We start from the raw sequence: 19,606 nt of genomic DNA, 5'->3' as shown, positions 1-19,606 counted from the left end.
AGTGAATTATATTATTATTAATTTAATTATTATTAATTTAATTAGTGAATTATATTATTAATTAGAGAATTATATTATTATTAATTAGTGATTTATCTCTGGTTTTCATTTCATTGATGCCATGTTTTTTTTGTTTTCCATGCAATTTACCTCTTAATTAATCCAGATTTGTAATTCTTTTAGAGTTGCACTTGGATTTTACCTAATTAATTCAAGATGCAATAGATGAGCACTTTAGTATATTTTCAGAAATCATATTTAAATTTGGACAATCAACTTGTGGTAAAATTTAGTATGAAATAGGATGTCTTAGCTATGCCATCATGTTATGTTAGTCTTTTATCCTCGTCTCTTGCTTCCTTTTTTGGAGGATGTCACCTATAATTTTTGCACAGAGGACTAATTGTCAGCATAAAGATTTTTATTGGAGTGTTAACTCATCAATCACCAAAAAAATTAACATTCCACCAAGCCGTCATCATCACGTCACTCAAAGGCGTGTATTTAATTCAACATTATTAAATCATGTTGAATATTTACAGTTTGTATGTGAAATTTCCTACCCAGTACTAGATTCAGTTAAATGTGCATTAATGGTAAGAAACATTGGCTTTACCATCATAAAATTCAAATCTCATAATAGCAACACTTCCATTTGACCTGTTCCTCATTTTACTTCCCTCTCATGATAGCAACACGACGCTAACATATATACATTTGGTATTTTATCTTATTTTTAAAATTTATTTTACTTTTATCTTTTAAAAGAATTATTTTGGTCTTTAATTTTCAAACTTTACCCAAAGTGATCATTTCTGTCAATATTGTAGTGACAAACATCATATAAAATCTATGCACAATTGCAAGTTTTTAAGTTTGAACTCGAGTGAATGTTTGCGGCCTAAAAATATTGACATTTTCAGTTGAATTATTTAGTTGTTTTTGCATACATTTTATTTTCACTCCTGACAAATAAGTTATTTTTTTTAACCTTGTGATCATGTCTCAATTCAAATTACCATTCCCATGTACAACACAAATTAACGCAATTTAAAGTTTGATAATAGAAAGAGTGGAAAGAAATAGAATTCTTCCATCTTATACAAGAAAATATTTTTTTAGAGAAATGACACGAGAGAATGTTAATGATTAATATATTTTAAATTTTTAGAGTATTATAACAACATAAAAATAATTTGAAAAAATTATCTAAATCCTAATCTAAAATCCTTAAACATCCTCATCGAAAGTATTTTTGAGTTTTTTCAAATTAAAAAGTTTTTGTATTATGAAGAAAAACATAAACACTCCAAGGACTTTCCCTCTCAAAACTCTTCATTCCTTCTACTTCCTTTCTTCCAAAGTTTTCCCTCTTAAAACGTCAAACATACCCAAATGGAAAGGAGATAAGGGGAAGGTTTTGGGGTAAAAAATAGAGTAAAATAAATAAATCTTTCATATTCTGGTGGTACTTTTTTTTATAAATATATCTCATAAATCACATCAAATACTTTATTAACCACAAAAATGTAAGATATTAATAATTTATTTTACATAAATCTATCTCCTTATGGTATTGTAACTATGTAAATTGTGTCCTATCCAAAAACAACAATGTTATATTCAACTTGTTTCTAAGTTCTACCCCACTTATATAAAGACTAATTAAAAGTCAATTTGGTCATTCCACACCACCACCTATATTTCATGCCTACTGCCTAACGCTTTAATCTTCTATCACTAGCACCTCTATATAAACCCCCTTCATAACTCTTGCCAAATCACAACGCTAACACACTCCCTTGCTTCTCTCAAAAAAAAAAAAAAAAACACACTCCCTTGCTTTATTTAGAACTTAGAAAGCAGCCAAGAGACAACATCGAATCAGAAAATGGCCTCCACCAACATTGTTCATGTCCTCACCTTACTAGTTATAATAACCGCTTCAATGTTTACGGTTACTATGGCAAACAAAGACTGGCCCTCCTTTGGTAATTTCAACTACACTGATTGGTGGTCCAGATTTGGAAACCATCATCATCAAATAAATAAGACAGAACAACAACCTAAGAAGATCATTGTTGGTGGCTCTCAAAATTGACACTTTGGCTATAACTACTCTGATTGGGCTATTAAGAATGGTCCTTTTTATCTCAATGATACTCTCGGTAAGCTTCCATTTATTATAAACTCCATTATATTGTTCTAACATATACTCCAATGTTCATTTAGCCTTTTACAATTTGATTGTACTTACGGGATGAATTCCTATATGATGTTAATATTTGATATTTATGCATGTATAGTTTTCAAGTATGATGCTCCAAATGCAACGAGTTTCCCACACAGCGTATACATGTTTCCAACTTGGCAGAGCTTCATGAAATGTGATGTGAAGAAGGCTAAGATGCTGGCAAATCACACACAAGGTGTTGGAGAGGGATTCAAGTTTGTGTTAAACAAATGGAAGCCTTATTACTTTGCATGCGGTGAGAAAAATGGATTACATTGCAACGTTGGACAAATGAAGTTTGCTATTATGCCAATGATTCGTCCCTTCTGGTCATGGCCTTGAGAATATATGTTTACAATAACTTGCCATAGCTAGCTAGCTATTGGGAAAGTGGAAATAATGCATCTTTTGAATTATAGTTTTCTCTTTTTATTTTCAATGTATTTTCCACCAAATTCAAACAAAGCGATTTTCATTTGGTGAATAAAATAAGAGCAATGCTATATCTCTAGAAAAATAACATCAAGAATTCTTCAAGAATAAAGAATAGCCAATTACAATGCACTATTTGCCACAATTCAAGGAGGTGTGGCTGAAAAATAGGAAGTGGACAAATAAATCATCCAATTAAAATTTGCCAACTATTTCTTGAAAAATTCTTGAAGCTATTTTTCTTGAGAAGTAGCATTTTCCATAAAATAAAGCCAATTTTGCTATTCTTTTCTTTTTTTTTTTTTTTGAATGAATTTTGTTATTCTTGTACCGATAAAAAAAAATTTGTGGTGTATTTGAAATTTGAATAAGAACAGGATCGTTATTTGTTTCGGCATAATATTGCTTAACGAAATATAAACTTCTAGACATTTAACGTAAGCTTTGTAGTTTTTCCCTCCTCTCCGTTATATTAGATTTCGTTTCTTCCCCTCTTCTCACTTATTCTTATAAGGGTTAAATATGTTTTTGGTCCATATAAAGATATCAACTTTTCGTTTTAATCCTTCTAAAATTTTTCTTCAACTTTTAGTCCCTATAAAATTTTTAATCACTACTTTTGGTCCCTATTTTTAATTTAATTTTTGTATATTTTAATGAAATTATGCAGAAATATGTAAAATATTCTAAAAAAATCTCCCAAAAAAAATTAGAAGTTTTGAAATAAACACAAATTAAATATGAATTTTTAACCTTAAAAAATCATATTAAATTCATGTTTTGTTAAAAAATTCTAATTTTTTTTGGGGAGAGATTCTTATAATATTATGAATTTTTCTGCAAAATTTTATTAAAAAATGTGAAGTCTACATATGAGTTTACTTTAAAGGAGAGACCAAAAGTGAAAATGGAAAATTTTAGAGGTACTAAAAGTTGAAGAAATTTTTTAGAGGGACTAAAATGAAAAGTTAACATATTTATAGGGACCAAAAACATATTTAACCCTTCTTATAATTATGAAATACTATCTCAGTACCACGATATGTATTTGATTATTTCACATGAATTAAGAAAATATGATAAATAAAAGAAAAAGTATGATGATTTTACTAAGTTATCCTTCTCAACCATTGGTAATGTTTACATTTAAAAATAATTATGAACCAAAGTCGACTCATAGACAATTGAAGGCCATGTGCATTTCCTCCTGGTTGATGGAAAATTAGATGCGGGTCTTAGAGACCTAAGAGCAAGTCAAAACTCAATGAAATTGGGCAATGAGGCATTAAATCCACACTCCCAATTTATAGTGCTTCTAACCGTAAAGAGTGTTGAGTAAGGACACATATTTTGAGGGAAAGTTACGCATTATGGATCTTGTCAACGAATCATGTCGTGAAGTGGGAAGATGACAATCGTACATATGGGGCGCCACGAACCCCTCAACGAAGCAAAACTAATACACTAACCACCAAAATAAAGGAGCGAAGCTAAACACTATAGTGCATGTCATTTCGACGAGGAGGAGCACAAGCCAACACCTCCAGACCAACTCAAGTGGGTTTATAAATACATATATTGTACAACGTAGTAAACACACAATCAATCAAACACAACTTATTTATGCTATTTTTATCCCTTCATCATTCTTTCTTTATCTCTATTACATGCATTTTTTAGTTTAGTATAAAAAAAACCCAAAAACAGTTAATTGCAGTTAACACTCTACTGAAGTAGTTAAGAATCCCAGAGTTAAGGGACAAGGTTTATGAGATCTATATATGCATTGTACCGAAGAAGAACCATGCGAATGGGAAAATTTTTAATAACGATTTTTTTCTATCTTTTTATTATTGTTTGTGAGGCTCCACGTTTTTCTAGCCTCAAATGCATGAATACAAACACTTAGTTGTGTAAACTTTAGGAGGCAAATTGAATACCGGATTGCATCAAAGGTCCACCAAAATTTGCTTTCACGAGAGTAACATTTGCCACAACACAATAACTCTTTCTTCCCTTTTTTTTTTTTTGCCCCTAACTATCCTTAAAACCATTTGCAATTATTATTTACAATAGATTCAAGTAAGGCGTACCTGAGGGAAGGGAATTAAAGTGTTGATTTCGTTGGAGTGGATACTTCTAAGCAAGACAAGTTGATTTAGTTAGAGTATATCATGGTAACGACCCATGCAGTCGGAATCTAAAGATTAATCATTCGAGAAACAAAGACCCATTTTGAAGACGACATCTTACAATAATTATTCTTTTATATGTATAAGTAAAGATGAAACTCATGATGACATACTTAAGATATCTAATTATTTTTTAACTTTGCCAACCATGTAGATACTAAGTAGCCCCAGTTTTTTTTCTTAGATTTTAGCTTCTTATTTTTTTCCTTTTTGTTTCATCAATCACAAAAAAAATTAACATGCCACCAAGCCATCATCATCAGGCGTGTATTATTATTATTTTGACCGAAACTCAACATTATTAAATCATTTTTTTTAAGTAATTATTAAATCATGTTGAATATTTACAGTTTTGTATGTGAAACGTAGATTCAGTTAAATGTGCATTTAATGGTAAGAAACACCGGCTTTACCCTCATAAAATTCAAACCTCACTAGTATGGATACCCGTGCCAAGCACGGGCTAGAATTCCATCATATATGAAATATTCGATGAAATATTCGATGAAGATCGGGTATCATTAATGGATACTGTAACATCCCAGACTGCTTTCAGGATTGCCGACTAACCCCACAAACCAACACGAGTCTTTTCAGCATGCTTTGTCCTCACTCACATGCTTACCGGGAAACTTCCCGGTAGGTCACCCATCCTAGTACTACTCCAAGCCAAGCACGCTTAACTGTGGAGTTCTTATGAAATAGGCTACCGAAAAGAAGATGCATCTTGTTGATATGGGTAGTACCTAACAATTCTTATAAGCCTTCCTTCAACCATGTAGTCCCATACCTACACGGCCTCCGGATCCCTCTCATTCCGATGTGATTCGGTTCCTCTTATTAACGTGGGGTCATCCTTACGGATAGTGCCCGTTCCAACTGGCGGGAACCTTTCGTATCCAACTGGCGGGATATCGAAAGCCACGTCGTGGGTGTTACATGCCCACCAGCTTCCTCCTAGTTCGTCCCCGAACCACACCGTACTGGGAGAGGTCTGCTCTGATACCATTTAATACATCCCAGACTGCTTTCAGGATTGCCGACTAACCCCACAAACCAACACGAGTCTTTTCAGCATGCTTTGTCCTCACTCACATGCTTACCGGGAAACTTCCCAGTAGGTCACCCATCCTAGTACTACTCCAAGCCAAGCACGCTTAACTGTGGAGTTCTTATGGAATAGGCTACCGAAAAGAAGATGCATCTTGTTGATATGGGTAGTACCTAACAATTCTTATAAGCCTTCCTTCAACCATGTAGTCTCATACCTACACGGCCTCCGGATCCCTCTCATTCCGATGTGATTCGGTTCCTCTTATTAACGTGGGGTCATCCTTACGGATAGTGCCCGTTCCAACTGGTGGGAACCTTTCGTATCCAACTGGCGGGATATCGAAAGCCACGTCGTGGGTGTTACAGATACCCGTGCCAAGCACGGGCTAGAATGCATTCTTCTTTGTGTGATTGCTTTATGTCCAATGGGTTGATCAACACCAATGTTGTCTTTCCCATAAGGTCCAACAATGATATCATATTTTGGTTCGATTTTATGGGGAATCGGGAGTGGTTCCTAGTGGTAGACCATGGATGCGGAGAGTCTCATACTTAAGATAGAGATGTTAATGTATCAAGTGTGAGTAAAAGTTTCACATTGATTGCAAGAGTAGATGTTGAAAAATATATAGCTGATACGACACATATACCTAATGTTAAGGTTTGTGGAGAAGAAGTATGGTCAAACTCATTTGTGAATTTTGGATATCAGTATCTTTTATGTGAATTTGTTTTCATTCAACGTCTATTATTTGAAACTCGTTCGTTCCCTTTTGGACTTTGGTGGCAAGTGACAATGGAAAGTTGCATTTTCTTAATTAAATATAAATTTTTGGTAAAATTATTACCCAAAAATCGAAAACTCGTTCAACAAACCCATAAAATTACCAGTAACTCACATTGTTCCATATACTCTTGCCAACAAAACACACAGTACTTATTTTGCTTCCTTTATCTTCTTTCATGTTCGAATTCCTTTTTCATATCCGTTTTTTTTCTTTCTAATTTTCTTTCATTCCTCTCATGAATGAAAGGAAAATAAGCATACCTCCATGAAATCACCACAAACCAACATATATGAACATGATATGCCTTCGTTTGACCTTATTTGATTGTGTCTAATAATTAAGGACACAAAGAGTTGCATATTTGTTTAAGATATGTTAATGTGTCAAGTGTGTGTTAACGTTCTATATTGGATGCAAGAGTAGATTTTGAACAATAAATAAGTGAGATGACCCATATACATGATGTCTTACGGTTTTGGGTGAAGATGTGATATCAATCTCATTTGTAAGGTTTCTTTTAGTCTAATATGGCTATCAAACTCGGTGTAGGATCCCCCGGAAGTCCCAACATTTCGGTGAACTAATATTTTAATTTTCGGATGTCATTTGTTTATCTTGAATTTTATGTATTGAATGTCATTCATTTTTATGCTATTTTTTCCATTCAACCTTCATTATTTCAAATTCCTTAACTTTAGTTTTTGGTGGAATCGGACAATGAAAAATGTAGACGTGTTGTGCTTAGTTGACAAAATATATGCTTATAAGTAATTTAAAAATGATTTAGCGTTTTTTTTTATAAATTGAGCTTGATTTTTGGTAAAATAATCACCTTAAAATCTCTAAAGCCGTCGCCAAACCAACAAAATTACCAGCAACTCACTTTATTTTTCAAACTCTCACGGTTAAAGCACACACTTTTTTTTTCCTAACCATTTCTCTCATGTCAAAATTCCTTTTTCATCTTTTTCCTTTTTCAAATTTATTTTCTCTATTCTAATGAAGGAAAGGAACATAAACACCCCTCCATAAAACCACTACAAACCCACTTTTTTTACCATTTTGTGCCTGAGTATGACCTTATTTATCTATGTCGCCGTATTATAAATGCAAACAGTCTCACACTTATGAGAGATGTTATTGTGTCATATGTGAGTTAAAATTCACATATGCAAGAGTAGATGTTGAGGTTAAATGTAAGATGACATGTGTATCTAGTGCCTTAAGGTTTAGTGAAGAACTGGTATCAATCTCATTGTTGTGGTTGATTTTAACTTAATGTGTGATCATCCAACCCAATTTATGCTCATCTGAATGTCACAACATTGTGATTAATTGTTTTGTTAGTTTTATAATATATCATATTTTTATCTTAAATTCTAGATTTTGTATATCATTCGCTTTGATGCTATTTTTTGTATTCAACGTCTATCATGTTAAATTACTTCATTTTTTTTTGTCTTTGGTGAGGTCTGGCAATGAAAAATTGTAGATGTGTTATGTTGAGTTGACAAAATACATGCTTATTGTAAATTTTAAGTTAAGATGTGGCGTCGATCTCATTTGTGTGATTAATCTTGGCATAATATGATGATCCAACTCAATGTGAGATCCCTCTATTGTCCCAACATTATGATGAACTATTTTCTTAGTGTTTGGATGTCATTTGTTTAATTTTTTTTCTTAAAATTTAGATTTTGTATGTTATTCTCTTTCATGCTATTTTTCTATTCAAGTTCTATTATTTTGAATTCCTTCTCATTTGGTATTTGGTCAGATGTAACAATGAGAAAATGCAGATGTGTTATACTAAGCTGACAAAATACATGTTCATTTGACATTTTAAAATGAAGTGAAGTTTTCTTAAATTAAGTCTAATTTTTTGGTAAAATAATTACCCAAAATTCATCAACTCCTTTAACAAACTTATATAATTACCATCAATTTACTATGTTCCATTTACTCTTAAAACATGCACTATACATATTTTTTTTTCCTTTTTCAATTTCTCTCATGTTCAAATTCCTTTTTTGTATTCGGTTTTTTCTTTCTAATTTCCTTTCTCTTTTCTACCAGTAAGAAAAGTGCATAAACATTTATCCTTGAAACTAATTATAACCCACCTTTTTGAACATGTTGTGTCTCCATTTAACCTTATTTGACTATGTATTTTAATTAGATCGGGGATAATCACACATTTGATTAAGAGATATTAATGTGTCAAGTGTGAGTGAATGTTCAACATTGGATGGAAGAATAGATTTTGAATAATATATAAGTCAGATGACCCATATACCTAATACCTTAGAGTTTTGAGTGAAAATGTGTTGTCAGTCTCACTTGTTTAGTTTTGAGTGAAGATGTGGTGTCACTCTCAATTGTACGGAAGTTCCATAATTAAGATAAATTGTCTGTTAATTTTTTAATGTCGTTTGTTTAACTTTTTTTAATCTTAAATTTTAATTATTGGATTTATTCGTTTTCATGCTATATTTTTTATTTAACGTTAATTATTTCAAATTCTTTCACTTCTTGTTGAATTTGACAATAGCACACTGCATATGTGTTCTATTGAGTTGACAAATACATGTTTATTAGAAATTTTAAAATAGCGTGACGTTTTTTATTTAGTCTAATTTTTGGGTAAAACATTTATCCAAAAAGCTCCACGTCCTTCATCAAACCTGTAAAATTACCAACAACTCACTCTATTTCATATCATTTCTCTCATGTTCAAATTTATTTTTTAATCTTCTTTATTTTTTGAATTTATTTTCTCTCTTTTCTGTTGTAATAAAAGAGAAGAAACCTCCCTCATTTTAATCACTACCAACCCACCTTTTTTACCATATAATTTTTGGCTATGTTACCAGATCATAGATGGAGAGAGTCTCACACTTAATGGAAATATGTTAAAGGTTTCACATTGGATGCAAGAGTAGATAGTGAGACACATATAAGTGAGATGACTCATATACACTATGCCTTAAGGAATGAAGATAAGGTGTCGACCTCACTTGTGTGGTTGCTCTTAACCTAATGTAGTTATCCAACCCATTGTAGTCCCCCTTCCCCACATAAAAATCCCAACAATACGATGACCTTTCTTTTTCTTGTTTAGTTTTTTGATGTCACTTGCTTAATTCTTTTATCTTAAATTTGAGTTTTTGGATGTCATTCAATTTGATGCTATTTTTCATTCAACCTCAGTTATTTCAAATTCCTTCAATTTTGGTGTTTGGTGTGATCTGATAATGGGAAAATATAGATGTGTTATGTTGAGTTAATAAAATATATGTTTATTACAAATTTTAAATGAAGACGGGGTATCAATTTCACTCGTGTGGTCACTCTATTCTCTATACTCTCATAGACAAACCACAAACTACTTTTTTTTCCTTATCATTTTTATCGTGTTCAATTTTTTTCTTTCATATTTTTCCTTTTTTTGTTCTTTCTAATTTAATTTATCTCTTTTCACGAAAGAAAGGATCAAAAATTTCTTGCATGAAACCACCAACAACCCACCTTTTTTAGTATGATGTGCCTCTATCTGACCTTATTTGGCTATGCCCTTATATCACAGACGTATAAAGTCTCACACATAAAAGAGAGATGTTAATGCATCTAGTATGAGTTAAAGTTACACATTAATTGGATGCAAAATTAGATGTTAAACAACATATAAGTGAAATAATCAATACACCTAATCTCTTAGTATTTTTTTTGAATGTGTAGTGTCAATCTCGATTTTGTGGCTGCTCTTAGCCTAATATTTTATATGATTCAATAAATTGTTGGCTTTCTTGGAGTTTGAACATTATTATATATTGTTTTCTTAGTTTTTTTTTTTACGTTTATTGTTTCTACATTAATTTTAAGTTTTTTCAATGTTCTTCCCTTTCATACCATTTGTTTTATTCGACCTATATTATTTCAAATTTCTTTATTTTTGGGCTGGTGAGATTTAACCGTAGAAAATGTTGAAGTGTATACTGAGTTGAAAAAATACATGTTTATTAGAGATATTTAAATGATGTGGCGGTTTTTTAAATTTAGTCAAAATTTTTGGTAAATTAGTTATCCAAAATTTTTCAACTATTTCAACAAACTCATAAAATTACCAACAACTTTTAAAAAATGTATTTGACCGAGCAATACCAATCAGCATGAACAATTAAAGAAATAACTTCTTTCGGTAAAAAATCAAGATGAGTGCTGTTTAGATATAAAGAAAATGTCATTTCCCCTCAAAAAAAGAAAAAGCAAAAGAAAATGTCATTTGTCATGATTAATTTGAAATAGAAACCCATTTTTTAGTTCATTGTGATTTTATAACTCTAAGTGTTTGATCTAGTAGTAGAAAGACATATTTTAGATCTAGAGATTACATGTTTAGATCCTTGCTAGTATCCTTGAAGATGAGTAAATTAAAATATCTTTGTGAATGCTCTTTATCTCCACATCTTTGCAAAATGATCACTCCATCACCATATTTTTTTTAGTGGCCCTCACCATAATTGTTTTACCAAAAATAAATTCAATTTTGTAGGACCAAAAAGAAATTCTTTATGATTTTTTTTAATAACATCATTAATGTCATACCTGATGAATCATTATGGTCCAATGATCATTAAGAAGTTATCATGTGTACAAATTTCTTTGTAAAATTAGCAATAAATGTATTAAATAGTATTATTTATTTTTTTTGTATTAAAAGACATGACATTCATTATTAGTATTTTTTTTAAGACAAACTTTGTAAAAAATTTGTAAAATTAGAGTTTAAAAAATCAATGGAATAAATTGCCAAAATTTAATTTTTAGTATGATTCTATTCTCCTTCAAAATGTTGTCGTTATTTCTGTTTCTATAATGATATGATTTTCCTATGTTTTTGGACAATCAATTTTCTATTAAAATATGACATTGAAGCTTTTATTTTGAATAAAAAAATAAAGGCTCTGAGAGTTCATCAAATTTAGAACATGTTTCATGGTTCAAAGAGTGCTTACATATGTACTTAGACCATCCACAACAGAGGACCCTAAATTGGGTGCTTAAATAGGTTCCTTGTGTCCGCATCACTCGATTTATGGTAATACTTAATAAGCACCAATTTTCTCTAACCTAGCACTTCAAAAGAAATTATTAAATAGGTCCCGTAAATAATTTTATATCATTACATTTCAAATAATTTTCTTTATTTTATTAAGATTTATTAAATAGGACCCGCAAAAAATGGAGAGAGATGGGATGCTTCCATAGCCACTCTTCTCCATAGGCACCCATATATTATAGTCCACAATGGGGGTGCTTATTTAATATGGTGCTAAATAGGTGAAGCACTCACCATTATGGATGGTCTTATAGATCATCCATTAAAAGAAATTATCACACTGACAACGAAAATTGAATCCACAACCTTGTGGACGATTCAATTAATTACCAACCGAGTCAACCTTCTTTAACAATATTATTATTACTATTAATAGCAAAAAGAATGAATCAAAGATATGCTACCATACTTTTTTGAAAAAATATGCTACCATACTTAAAAAAAAAAAAACAACATGCAAGCACATATTAATTTACTGTTAATGTCAATTATTTCTCCTTCAAAATGTTGTTGTTATTACTATTTCTATAATTATATGAAAAGGTTTGGGGTATATCCCACTTTTCTTTTATGTATGTTTTCCTTTTCTTTGAATGAATTTGGGTAGTGTGCTTTGCACTTTTTTTTGTTTAAAAAAAATTAAACTAAAAAAATTTATATGAGTTTTTCACGTTCTTGAATAATTTTTTTCTTTGGCTTAAATATCACTTTGACCCCTTAACTTATTTTAAAGGTTCAATATGGACCCTTATCTTTAAACCAGTCAAGTTGACCATGTGACTTATTTTTAAAATTCATTTTGGTCTCTTGATTTTATTACAGTCAATTTGGTCTGTTAACTTATATAAATTAGTGCAACGTGATCCCTTACATTATGTAAGTTAATTAATGCAATTTTCTTACCAAGTAGAAGAATATGATAGTATATGTTCATAAGTAAAGGGAGCAAGTTCCATTAACTTGTATAAATTAAGAGACCAAATTGACAGTATAATTGCAAATTAATTAATATAATTATAAACCCTAAAAAAAACTTATTGTCCTTTATAAAATAAATGAAATTTTATTGATCTTAAAAATGAATCACAGAAAAAATCATTAGCCATTAAATGATTGTAGGAAAACTCCTAATCATTTATAATAATAGATAAATATAAATATTAATTAATAAAAATGGTGTTTTATATTAAAATTGGTGTTTGAATTTGAATATTCATTTTATTTATTTATTTATTTTTAATTACTTTTTATTTTGAAGCATGATCGTGGGCACGCTGATCATAATATTTCATCATCCAATGATCATGCTGTTGAATTTAAATATTGCGTAATATTTTGAAAATTAATTTTGGCTCAATCTTAAAAAACAATTAATGAGAATTGATTTTTGATAATTAACTTTTTATATATGTTATCGGTGACAATTAACATTTTTATACGTTATCAATCACATTCTACCAAAAAAAAATTATATTATCAATCACATTTAACGTCTTACCAAATGATCAACTTGCTAACTAAGGTGCGAGCTTGAAATTATAATAATAACATCGTTAATCAATGAGAATTAATTCCCTACATTTTTTTTAGAAATGATTTTTTATAATTAACTTTTTATATTTTTTTAGAGCAGCGCTATATCCCACGAAGGGATTTCCACAAAAGCCACGAACTATAGTATTGTTCTGTATCAGTTTCTATTTATTTTATAACAAAAAAATAATATCTAGGAGTTTGACGCAAAACATGGGTGGGTGGTGTGTAATTCTTAGGATTCGTTGGTTAGTTTTCGTGGTAATAAGCATTAGTCTTTTTTTTAAGACTCTAAATTAGTCCATCTGAATTAACATCGGAGAGAATCGAACTTATGACATTGAGAAGAAGCACACTTATAAGTGACAATTAATGTTTTTAATTATATGTTATCAATCACATTTATCGTATTACCAAATGTATAAGAGTTTATTGTAATTTATGTTAATAACTTGGCCCCATAAATAGAATTTGACATGCCTTTGTTGGAAGAAAAAAAAAACCTAAAGTTCACGTGTTAGTCTAGAGATCCATAAATAAAATAATATTCAATAGTATTACTAAGCTACAAAATGAAAATCCTAAGAATAGTTCATAACAAAATAAATCCTATTTTCATATCCAGGTTAATGAATACATGAACGACACAATAAAATGTATTAAAAAAATCCAAAATTCATAAAGAAATCCAAAAAATATATAATCTTCAATAATTATATATATACAAAACAATAGCATAAAAAGTAAAAATTTTCATAGAATGAGTGAAAACGGGAATCAAACGCACAAACATCGCAAAATCATAAAAAAATATGCAAAGAGGAGGCTTATCAAATAAACATTCTTAATTTTTCTCTTGGTACATAAACCTTCTTCAAGTTACATAATTAGATCTATGTGATAACTTGTTAGAACTTGAGTTTCATATGATGAACTTGCGTATTTGGACAACATACATGGAGATGTACAATATATAGTATATTTATATGAGAAATTGAACAAATTTTCAGAATTTGGAGGTATATGTTCTCCAATGGAAACTAAGATACAAATAAAAAAACAAAATCAACCCATAATCTATTACCATGAAAATAAAAATACACAATACATTTTTTATGGAAGAAATAAAAATACACAATACATTTTCTATGCGAGAAAGATGAAAATGATGAAAACCAAATTGTCTATTTAAAGGAAAAAAATCATGTATTAAGTTACAAATGAGTCATGATTCATTTTGATTGGCTCATGAAAAACAAATGAGTCATAATCCCTTTTTTATTGGTTGATATAAAATAAACGTGTCATAATCAATTTTGATTGGATGATAAGAAAACATCAAATGATATGAGAAATATGAAGATGCCAAGTGTACTTTTCAAAAAAAAAATAAGGCAAATGTTTATAATAGAGATAACTACCCAATGCATTACCCACCGTGATAACACTATTGTTTTTTTTTTTTATATAAAATATAATACTAATTTAAATATGGTAATAACAATGTCATTAAAGCTGTTTATTTTTTATTAGACAATAATAAATTAAGAAGATTTTTTGTAGGCTTCTGTTTAATGAAACAGTTTATATTACTTTTTTTTACCGGTTTATACTACTACTTGTTACTTATTTGCAACGATCTCTCATTAATGCATTTAAATAATTGCACTATTTTTGTGGGATTATATCAAATTTTATATTATTACAGTCTATAATTTTTTTTAAGCAACTATTACAGTTTATATAAAAAAAATAGTTAAGCTGAGAATAATAAAATATAATAGGATAATAGACCAATTATAATAAATATGAAGTTGATGGAATTGAAATAATCTAAAAGGACAAAATATAATAGATTTTTTCTCGATGTAAACATTATGTTAAGGCACAAATAATAAAATACAACAAATTTAAGTGAAAAAATATTTCTAAAATAACCAACTACATGATTCATCCACTGATACTTCAAATATCTTTATGTGAACGGGAGATATCGGAAATGAATTCAATGAATATCATATTCGGTTGAATAAAAAATAATAAAACAAATAAAAAGAAGAACAACAAAAAAACAAAGAAAGAAAAGCAAAGGAAAAAGCTAAACAAACAGAAAGAGAGGCAAGGTTGTGATGTGAAAATTTGTGAAGTCATAAGTCTAATTTATAGTAATTTTCGTAGGGTAATTTGTAAACTAAATGAATCTAGTTTGGCATGAGAGTTAATTACACGCGGTCATTTTTATGCCATTACTTTAATATTCGGTTACATATATTCCCTAACATAAGTTTTACTATTTTTTGTCTGCCCTTTTTAATCAATTTTATTTCATTGATTTACTATTTTTCCGGTTGACCATCCCTTACATGCGGCTTTTCCTTATTATTAAGGAAAATCAAATCATAATGTGTTTAATTGTTTTAATAAGACTTTGAATAAAATATCTTTGACATAATTACAACCAAATCAATTGTTTCACATCATTTGTCAAAAAAATAATTTATCTAACATTATTTGGTTTTTTTTAATAACCACTATTATACGTTATTCGTACTATGTTACTATACAATATATATTTTTAAAATAGAAACAAAAGAATATAAACTTAAATTATACAATATATATTTTGAAAATAGAATCAAAAGAATATAAACTTAAATTATATAAAAAATTAATGGTTACTACTAAATCTAATTAAATTATTTTAAAAAGCTACACTTTTATCAAATCATTTTTTTTTTGACAAATCAAATCATATTTTTATTATTTGACATATATCAATTATTTGATCTCTTTGATATTTAAATAATTATTCCATCAATCGTATTTTAATTAGATATTACTTGTTTTATTTTAATATCTGAATTCAAATATTTTAGTTTAAATTATTTGATTATTCAAAAAAGCATATTTTATTAAAGTTTGTATTTTTTGAATACGAAATGTTTGATTTCTAATTTAATTTCAAATATTAGAATTTGAAATTGTAAAACTTCCTTTTATACATAAACATTAAATACAAATTTGTGAGGATGAATGTGGTGAGAGTATTTTGTGAGGATGAATGTGGTGAGAGTATTTGTAAAAAGAATAGGATGAGAATGCCACGTGTCATAAGAATAGGAGGAGAAAAAACATTTCCATAAAGGGCTATGGAATAGGCCGTAAATTTATATTATACTAGTATGGACACCCGTGCCAAGCACGGGCTAGAATATCGTCATACTTAATGGAGATAATATTAAGATGAAGAAAATGTCAGTTAAAGTCTAACATTGGATAAAAGAGTTCAGGTTGAACAACAAATAACTAAAAAAAAAAAAATCATACTTAAGCCTTTCGGATGAAGATGTATCATTCTCACTTATCTGATTTCTATTTTTTAAAACGTGTGGATCCACATCAGTGTTGGCTCGCTCAAAATGCACAACAGTTGTATTATATCCTATTTCAACATTTTGGTGGAGTAGGAGTGGTATCATTCTCACTTATTTTGGGGGAGTGGTATCATTCTCACTTATTTCGGTGATCGATCACGGGCACATAGAGTCTGACACTTAATGGAGAGATGTTAATGTGTCAAATTCGAGTTAAAGTTTCACATTTTATGTAAGAGTAGATGTTGAGAGAGTGTTATACCCTAATTTTGGACCTAAAAATACTTGTTCAATTCTTCTTTTCTTGCATTATAAGTCATTTGATGTGTCTCTGATCAATTGCATCTTTCTCTGCATTTTATTTCAATGTTATTTGCAAAATTCACATAAAAGGGTATTTTAGTCATTTCCTGCATTCAACTCATTTTAATCTTTGAAAATTGTTTGAGTCTTTTAAATTGGTTTGTATAAGTCCCTGTTTCAATCTCATGTCAAAATATCAGTTGGGTCATTTTTTTTTTAGTCAGTTTAGCCCCTAGGGGCATTTTAGTCATTTCCTATGTTAAAATTTCTTTCAGTCTTTTAAAAATTTGGTTGAGTCCTTTCAAATAGTTTGAATAAGTCTTCATTTCAATTCTATGTCAAAATCCATTTTTAAATTGCATTTGAAGTCATTTTGAGTCAGTTTTGCCCCTAGGGGCATTTTAGTCTTTTCATGTGTTAAAGTCTTGTTTAAATTCTATAATTTGTCTCTGAGTCTTTTAATTTGTTTGAATAAGTGTTTGCTTCAATTCTCTATTAAAAATCCATTTTAAAATTGCATCTGAGTCATTTTTAGTCGTTTTAAGCCTCCAGGGGCATTTTGGTCATTTCACATAATATCTCTGTTTCATTTTAATCTGCTTTGTTGTTTTTAATCGTCTCGCTTTACGTTAATTTTCAATTTACTTTTTCAATTCAATTTTAGTTTTAATTTTCATTTTAGTCCGCGCACTTTTGTTATTTACGTTTTAATCCCTTTTAAGTTTGTTAGAGTCCAAGTGCCATGTGTCCAAATGTTATTGGTTCTTAAGAGTTTGTTAGAGTCCAAGTCCATGTGGCATTTCCTCATTGGTCCAAGCATTCCTCTCATCCCCTATATAAGTCAAAGTCTTAGTCAAAATTTAACAACTAATCATTTTTTACACTAATTATTTTTCAATCATTTTCACAAAACCTTCTCTCTCAATTTTCCCTCTCTTCTAACAACCTTCCACCACCCTAACAAACTTCCAACCACCACCCAAACCACCCTAACTAACTTTTCCTCCACCACATTCATCACTTCAACCACCATAAACAACCACATTCATCACTTCAACCACCATAACAACCTCCATAACCTCCCAAATTCATCACAAATTCACCACACCACCATAATCCACCTTCAACAATCATCATCACTAATCTTCGATCGATTCATTCACGGATTCAACACCAAAACATTCAAATTCTTCAAAGTTAGATTCACACATTCCTCACCAATGCGAATACGGTCGCAAGAACGAACGGACGAATTCTTCAACGACGAGGCTACTCGAAGTTGAATCAATCTTCAATCTCAAATCCCAATCCACACATCGCGTTAGGGTTTCAACTTTCTCACACTTCGATTTCTCTCTTCAACGATGCAACACAATTCCTTCACAATTTCACTGTAAAGCTGTTTTTCTCATCGGAACTCAACCTCATCGTGTTTAACTACAATTTCATCTTAAACGATGTTGCAGTTTCAGCCACAAGGAGCTTCTAAACAGACTTGTACTCTTCTTGCTGTTACCTCTGAAACACGTTCTGTTGAACAGAAGCAGTTACAGAATCAGCACAAGTATCCTTTCCCTGAGTTGGTTTCTTCGGGGCGTCTCGAGTTTCAGTTTCGTAAAGTTCTTGAATCGTGTAAGCCAAATTTTGTTTACTTTCAAGGGAAGCAGTTGCTGGATGAGGAAGTTGGTTCACTGGTTTGACAAGGTGTGGAATTATCCAACCCTGAAGAGATATCAGAGCTCTTCGATACAACATTACCGACGGCTGTTTACTTAGAAATCCCAAATGGGGAAACTTGTGCAGAACAAGATTCGTGAAGAAGAAGAAGAATTGATGGTGATGGATCTAGTGAAGTGAAGGAAGAAAAGAGTGCCGGCAACCCAGAAGAAGGTGCGAGGAAGAAGAAGAAGAAGTGACGGAGAAGAGAAGAAAGGAGTGCCGCAAATCTGCAGAAGGAAAGAGGAAGAAGAAGAAAAGAAGAAGTGTTGTGTGGCTTCAAGAAGAATTGAGTTTGGGCCTGGGCCTCATTCTTGCTCTTTGCTGCATTTTGCTATCCGCATGCTACTTCTTGCCAGGTACACCCCTGTTTGCTCCAAATTAATTGGTAAAATTACTAACTTTTTTTTCTAGTTGTTCTTCTTAATATTTTTGTTAATTCTTGATGTGTTTTATATGTTAAAATTGCTTAGAAAAATATATGTGTAAGGCGTAATTGATATCGTTAGTTTTTTAGTTCTTGTTGAATGTTTTGTTAAAATGTAGATAAAAATTCTATATGCTTTGATCCTTTTGATTGTCTCTTGATCATTTTCAGATTTGAATCTTGTTCTTGAAAACGTAAAAAATGTGTGTACTATCTTTTGTTAGTTTCAATTTTCTTTGCAAGTTGTTAATAATGGTTCCTTTTTTTACTTGCACTTTGTTTGATTTTCTTGCCTATAAAAACGCTCCAAAAAAATGGGTGCCATGCCTTGTAAATTTGTTCTATCTTTTACTTGTGATTCGGTTAATTCTTTCTTGCACTCGAAAATGATTCTAAATGTGTGTTATGATAGATTTTTTTTTTTTTACCCCATGTC

At 30.3% G+C, this 19,606-nt stretch overlaps 1 pseudogene across 1 annotated transcript; it reads left to right on the top strand.

Moving 5' to 3' along the window:
* The first annotated feature begins 1,774 nt into the window (after positions 1 to 1,774).
* Positions 1,775 to 2,732, top strand: LOC146932164 (uncharacterized; annotated as a pseudogene). Its single transcript, XR_015006959.1, has 2 exons — positions 1,775 to 2,168; positions 2,307 to 2,732. The product of XR_015006959.1 is annotated as an uncharacterized LOC146932164 (transcript).
* The last annotated feature ends 16,874 nt before the right edge of the window (positions 2,733 to 19,606 follow it).

The sequence above is a fragment of the Medicago sativa genome, chromosome 4 (assembly GCF_051527215.1).
Source record: "Medicago sativa cultivar Bolivia chromosome 4, Bolivia_mono, whole genome shotgun sequence".
In the NCBI taxonomy this organism is placed as follows: Eukaryota; Viridiplantae; Streptophyta; class Magnoliopsida; order Fabales; family Fabaceae; genus Medicago; species Medicago sativa.
Note: the sequence above shows the minus strand (reverse complement) of the source record. Positions and strands in the feature narration are given on the sequence as shown.